Here is a 6,831-nt window from a genome sequence, read left to right on the forward strand (position 1 = left end):
GCTTGAGCCCAGGAGTTGGAGGTTGCTGTGAGCTGTAATGCCATGGCACTCTGCCCGGGGGGACAGCTTGAGGCTCTGTCTCGAAAAATAAATAAATAAAAGTAATGTGTTGTGGTTCTCAAACTTTCCCTTTTGCCAGGAGGTGACGGCATGGATCCTGTGCCCTCCTTGTGCACTCGGCAACAAAATCACCCTGACCTGGTGCTAGCGCTGAAGGACAGTGGGGAATAGAGACCCAGTTCCTGCCCTCACGGAGCTTACAGGGCGTCTTGCCTTACACCAACCTGCCTACCTACTTCTCAGGTGGGAGACCCACATGAACCTCTGTCCCCACATCACCCACATCCCGCCAGATGCCTGTGTCTTTTCTCTGCCTCCCTCTTGTTCTATGGACAAACTTTCCATCCCTGACTAAGGCCAGCCGCCCAGCCCATGCCCTCCTTACTTGAAGACGCCGCTCCAGTGTTTCCCTTCTCCCTCTCGCACCATCAATCTCTCCCCTTTCCTGAGTCTCCCCTAAAGCATTCCACTGTGCTGTCACCTCTCCCATCTGAATGTACCCTCCCTAAGCCACACCTCCTCCCCCAGGAAGATGGTCCTAGTTCTTTCCTCTTTAGAGTGAAATCCTTGGAATAGCTGTCTATAGTTGCCTTCTCCAAATCCTCTCCTCCCATTCTCCCTTGACTCCAGCCCAGCTGGACTGCCACCCCTGACACTGTCCTTGTCCAGGTTACAGGTCTTCATTTTGCTAAATCCAATGGACACTTCTTGATCAGCAGCATTTGACATGGCGGGTCCCTCCCTCTGTGTCGAATGGTTTTTTCCCTGTCACCTGGCTTCCTTTCTACTTCTGGCTGCTCCAGCTCAGTCTCTTTTCCAGCTTCTCTTCATATTCCTGATAAAAGAGGTACAAAAAAGCACATCGGGGTTCAGTCCTGGGACGTCTCTTCTAGCCATCATCTCTCATCTTTAAATGAGACTTAGATGTGTACGCTGACTCCCAAAGTTGTGTCCCCTCAGAACCCGCTTTCTAGTGGACCCCTCTGCTTGGTTTCAGGCAGACATGTCACCCAACGCTGAGTTCCTGCTTGTTCCCACCCTGCCCACAGATAGGCCCCTTTTGGGACACAGCTTCCCCCATCTCTGTCAATGGCAGATCCAAAAATCCTTCGTGTCCTCTTTGATTCTTCTCTTGGGCTTATACCTCACACAGACTGGGTCATGGAGTCCTGTGAGCTCTGCCTTCAATATTTGACAGTTCTCATCACTTTCATTGCTATCATTGTGACCATCTGGCCATTAGCTCTTGGCTGGGGTATTACAAAAGACAACAGCCTTAAGGAAACTGGTTCTCCTCCATTCCACTGTTTCCCCATAATGTCCTCCTGCCAGTTTGTTCTCTACACAGCTTTTAGCGTGATCCTTTCAAAAAGTATGTTTGATGGTGTCTTCCCTCCCCTCTCACTCTGAGTGCCATACGTATTTGTTCCATGTGTGGTCTGTGCTTCGTTACTGCTCTATTTCTCACTGTTCTCCCCTTACTCACTTTCTCCTGCCTCAGGACCTTTGCACTTACTGTTCCTTCTGCTTAGAACCCTTAGTAATCTCTACCCTGAATATCTTATTTAAAACTATGGCCCATCCCTCCTCCCCTGCCCCTGCTCACTTTCCTACATTGTACTTATCCAGCAGCATAGCAGTTCAGCAGCGTGGCGTGGTGAGGAACCTGCCCTGGGTCCAGGTAATAAAGGTGTATTGTCTGTAGGGAATTTAAGGAATTTAAAAGTAATCATACAGTGCACTTACAGTGGGTCTGCTTTTCATCAGCACCTGCACTGGCAATGTGGTCAGTGCTCCTTCCTGCCGGGGTAGGCTGCCCCGCCAACTCTCCACTACTTTAACATACTCTGTTTCCCTCTTTGTTTTGCTTATTGTACATTTCCCTGCACTGGAATGTAAGCTCCTCGTCAAAGGCAGAATGTTTTATCTGTTTTGTTCACCACTGTGTCTAGTATCTACCACAGGGCAAGAACTCAGGAAGCTCTAGTTGAATGAGTGAATGAAGTAGAGGGGCCTCTGAGTGTCCTCAGGTGGGGGTTGTCAGGAGAGTGTCTCCCCCTGCCCGAAATCAGTGCCTGCCTTGAGCATCCTTAGAGAGGAGGAAGGTACTCTAAAGACAGAAGGAACAGCAGGTACAAAAGCCTGGACCAACCTGGCAGCCAGGGTCCTGGGCCAAGGGCAGGAGTCAGAATTCTAAAGTGTCATTCACCAGAATTTTACCCCTCATGATGTTAATGTTTAGTACAGGATTGTATCTTTTATTGCTCATTGGCTGAGGATCCTTGTTGACTTCCTGCAGGGTCTGACTGTCACTTTTAATCACAACAACTATTCCCTATTCCTGCTGAAGAACTCCAGGCCTCGGGCAGTGAGCACACTTGCCCCACACACTGTTAGACTCTCTACCTCTACTCTTGCCTTAAATGTGGAAGCTGGGAGACCACTCAGGAGGCTGTGGTTACAGTGTCAGAGAGGGACCACAGAGCCTGGAGCTATTCCCAATGCTGCCTCCTCCAGGAAGCCTTCCCTACTTTCACGTCATTCTTTTGGGCAGAGTTTATATCTTCCTCCTTTTGGTTCCCAGTTTGCTTCTTTATTTTAACACTCATAGTTTTTAACACATAGTTTCATCTTTATTTGCTACTATGTTTGTATCTTCTACTGAATAAGACTCTAAGAACAGATGTGGTAGTGATTTATTCCAATTCCTGGTCCTTAGCACAGAACCTGAAACATTGGAGGAAATCAATAAATATTTGGTGAATATATAACAAAGCAAAGCAGAGATCATATAAAGTACTATACCAATATCAAATGAATATAATAGGTATCATGACAATGCTTTTGAATGCCAATCAAAATAAGGGTAACTAGTTTCTTACTATATAGAATGTATATAATGTACATCATTCTTTCTGTAAGGTGATATATCATTTAACTTTTTCCTTTAAAGTTCCAGAAGCCCAATATCATCCGTAATTATTCCAACATCAATGCAGAGTGCCTAGTAAAGCATTAAATATGTTATAGTTTCCAACAATTGTGAATTAGACCAAAGACTATCCTTTTTGTTTTTTAAATAAAATAGTGTTTATTTTAACTTAAACACTGCTTATATATATATGCTAAAACTAAGATGTAGAGACCAGCTCAGATGCCAGTGTGCTGATTCATCTGTGCCTGGCAAATAGGCCATCCCCCACTGGTGAGAAATCTTATAGGTTTCAGAAATTAAACCTAATTCCTGCAGGGTCTGGCTGCAGGAATTTAATTCAGGTCTAATTAAATCATATTTTTAACTAGTTCAAAGTCAGAGTTTAGAAACAGTTCAGACAATATTTAAGTACTGAGTTAAGATTAAAAGGGTGAACAAAATTAATTTCAAAACTTTCATAGAATTTTTAAAAAAGCAAAACTTTAGATTTAAAATCGACTGTTTCATTACAGGCAATGCATTAAGTATTAAATGTATGTTAAACATTTCATTTAGCAGATTTCTCCCCAGACTTTTAAAACTATGATCAATAAATATTTACAGGGCGGTGCCTGTGGCTCAGTGAGTAGGGTGCCGGCCCCATATACCAAGGGTGGTGGGGTCAAACCTGGCTCCAGCCAAACTACAACAAAAAAATAGCCAGGTGTTGTGGCAGGCACCAGTAGTCTCAGCTACTTGGGAGGTTGAGGCAAAAGAATTACCTAAGCCCAAGAGCTGGAGGTTGCTGTGAGCTGTGATGCCATAGCACTCTACCGTGGGTGATAAAGTGAGACTGTCTCTAAAAAATAAATAAATATTTACATATTCTTGACCTCCTGACAGGCATCCCCTCCTTACACACAAATTCCACTCATTTTAAGATCCTGTTGCTCCAAATTAAACAGGCTCTCCTACCAAAAGCAGCCCATAGAATTCTGCTCCAGCCAGTGCAAGGCCCTTGGATAATTTCACCACCTCTGGTTGACTGAGCAAGGCTGGAAATCTCATTATAGAAGCCTTCCACCTCCTTCCCAAGCCAGCCCTAAAGGAAGCCAGGATTGCATCATCTATTCTGGGCCTTAGCCCACTTTGCTTGAAGCCTGTTCACCTAATGTATTTCAGAGCATTCCAACAGCCAAGCTGTCATTTGCTCCACATCCCAGATGGGGAAAAACCTGTGTGGCAAGTTTTCCTCAGGAAGACTGCACTTGGGCCCTCGGGTAGGGCAGACTAGGTGTCAGTCATCAGGGCCAGGAGCTGCTGTATAAACCCGGGGTCTCTGCTGGGAATACAGCCCTCCTCTGTGTCTGGACACCTCCACATCTTTTGGCAGTTTTAAAGCCTATTTTAGTCTCCACTAGGGGTTTCCTTCACTGGCATATCTAAGTTTCAGATTATCTGATGAAGTCTTGTTTCTTTTTTAATAATAATAAAAAAACCCTTTTGCAGTTAATTCATAATTAGCATAGGGGGGAAAATGGAGAAAATGTAAATAAAGGTTGAAATGTATACACATCAAAGAAGGCAGGCCAGTTATTTGGCAGGTTTACCAGAAATCAGTTCAGCAAGAAAAAGATGGTGTGCTTTGAAAATGCCAAATCTATAATTTTTTCTCTTTTTCCCTTTTGGGGGACCTCAGGTGCAACAGCTGGTGTGCTGTGGACAATAGGCCATCACTGCCACCCAGCATGGACAGCTCGAAGGAACAGGACTGCACTAACCCAGCTGAAGGGCCACAGTGGTTGCTGCTGTCTGCTGCCACCGGGTATTCCCAATTAGGCTATGGGCTGGGATCTGGGAAGAGGTTTTCTAATCTCCAGCATGAACTGCTGTCTGCTCCACTCTGCAAAAAATTGCCTTCCTCATCACCCATCTCAAGAAAGAAGGAACAAGTGGTCTTTTGTTGGATGGAAGACCGGATCTGCAGCTGTTCCCAGCTGCCAGTGGGTTTGAGCTTCCCACCTGTCCTGCCCAAGCCTCATCCAAAGTTATCAGGAGTCCTCTGTGCAGGTGCCAATGGGGTCAGCATTTTAACCAACCCCCCATAGCACTTTGGTCCTTTGGGAGGCTCCCCTGGGAGGAGGTGAATGTTCTTTGGCCCCTGTCATGTGGACGTTTGCCAGATCCTCCCTGAGAACCGCAGTTTGGCAGTGATTTAATCTGGAATTGCCCTCAGGCCACCCAGGAAAATCTGCCTATTCAGATTACTGCCTGGCTTCCCACAATGCGGCCCATTTGGCTTGTCTGAGTGTCTTATGGATCAAGATTTGCCACTGCGCAGCGCCTGCCCAGAAGCTTGACGCAAGCTTGGAAAGTCCCACTGGGGAGGAGTGTAGTCAGGGAAGGCTGCAGGGCGGGCCTGGGGCAGGTGGTCTCTGGGGAAAAGCAGTAGCCCTGCCGGCTGTTTGCCCGACCCACGCGCAGACCTCACCTCTTCAGAAACACTTTCCAAAGCGGCTGCGGTTGGATGAAGTCTGTTTCATGCTACGATGACCCGTAATTGTGATTTAAGCAAGGGGCACATTATGTACACTATAAACAGCTCTTAAAACGGCTTCGTTCCATTTTGCCCAAAGAGGCTCAGAGAATATGTTTAGGCTCACATACGTGTCTATCTTCTGTCTAAACCCAATCTTGGCCGCGGATGCCCCACTCCTGGTTTATGCTCGTCAGGGTCTGTCCAGCCAATGGAGAGAAGGGTCAAACAACGATCAGTGAGTACCAGATCTTCTAAACGTGGTCCCCCGTGGTAGCTTAGGAAAGGGATGCGCCATAGGAATGGTCTGGGCGGTGTCTCTGTGAGTCCACGGGTGGGGCGGGGCTTGAGGTGCAGCGCAGGTTCCGTGCAGGGCCCAGGAGAGGACCGCAGGGGCAGCCCGGCAGGGGCCAGCAAGTGCGCGTCAGTGTCAACTTTAAGCAGCTCATGGGGGACTGGTGGTGGCCACGGCTACAGCGATGAGGGGCGGGCCGGCTAGTGTGGCCAATGAGCCTGTAATGAAGCACTGCCCTGGGTCCCCTTTGTTCTCATAAGACCATTTTAAAAGCCTCTTTCTCAGCCCCCTTGCGGGACTAGCGAGGACAATGGCCAGAGTCCCAGTGGGCAGAAAAATGCCCCCTTTGAGAGGCCTTTCCAGCAGTTCAGGATCAGAGGCTCCAGACCCTGTACGCAGGACACACGCTGCCCCTAGGGGCCAAGAGGCCAACAATAAAACAACAAAGATAAAAAAAAAAAAAAAAAATCTAGCCATTGCAGGAAAGAGGCAAACCGCTCAGGCCTTGTGGGTACTGGGCAGATGGCCTCTGCCTCTTCTAGGCCCTTCACCTGGCACAAGAGAAACTATGCACACCCACAACTGTGAGAGGCCTCGCAGCATTTTCCTGCACGCCACTGTGGCACATTCCTGGCCGTTCCAATTATTAGGAAATGAGAGGATCTTTTTTCCTTCCATTCTCTCCCCTCACCAACCCCCTACGCCTTTTCATTTTTTTTTCCAGGCATGGAATTATCTATTATACTTAAGCAGTTCAAAAAACATTCCATTCCCATGACAAAAACAGAACCAGTGATCCTGGCATACTGTAGCCCTCTTTCATATAGGGAGATTCAGGCAATAAATCAGAATGAATGAAAATTTAAAATAGTATTTCTTTAACCTTTGATGGTATATCTTGCTTATTTTCAAAGTGCCACTTACAGTGGGATTTTTCACATTCTGGAACCAGATCTCAGATCCTATGCTGACAATATGAGTTTTGTTCCTTTAATATATTCTTTTTTTTTTTTTTTTTTTGAGACG

Source organism: Otolemur garnettii, unplaced genomic scaffold (genome assembly GCF_000181295.1).
Source record: "Otolemur garnettii isolate 467f Iridium unplaced genomic scaffold, OtoGar3 scaffold00060, whole genome shotgun sequence".
Classification (NCBI taxonomy): Eukaryota; Metazoa; Chordata; class Mammalia; order Primates; family Galagidae; genus Otolemur; species Otolemur garnettii.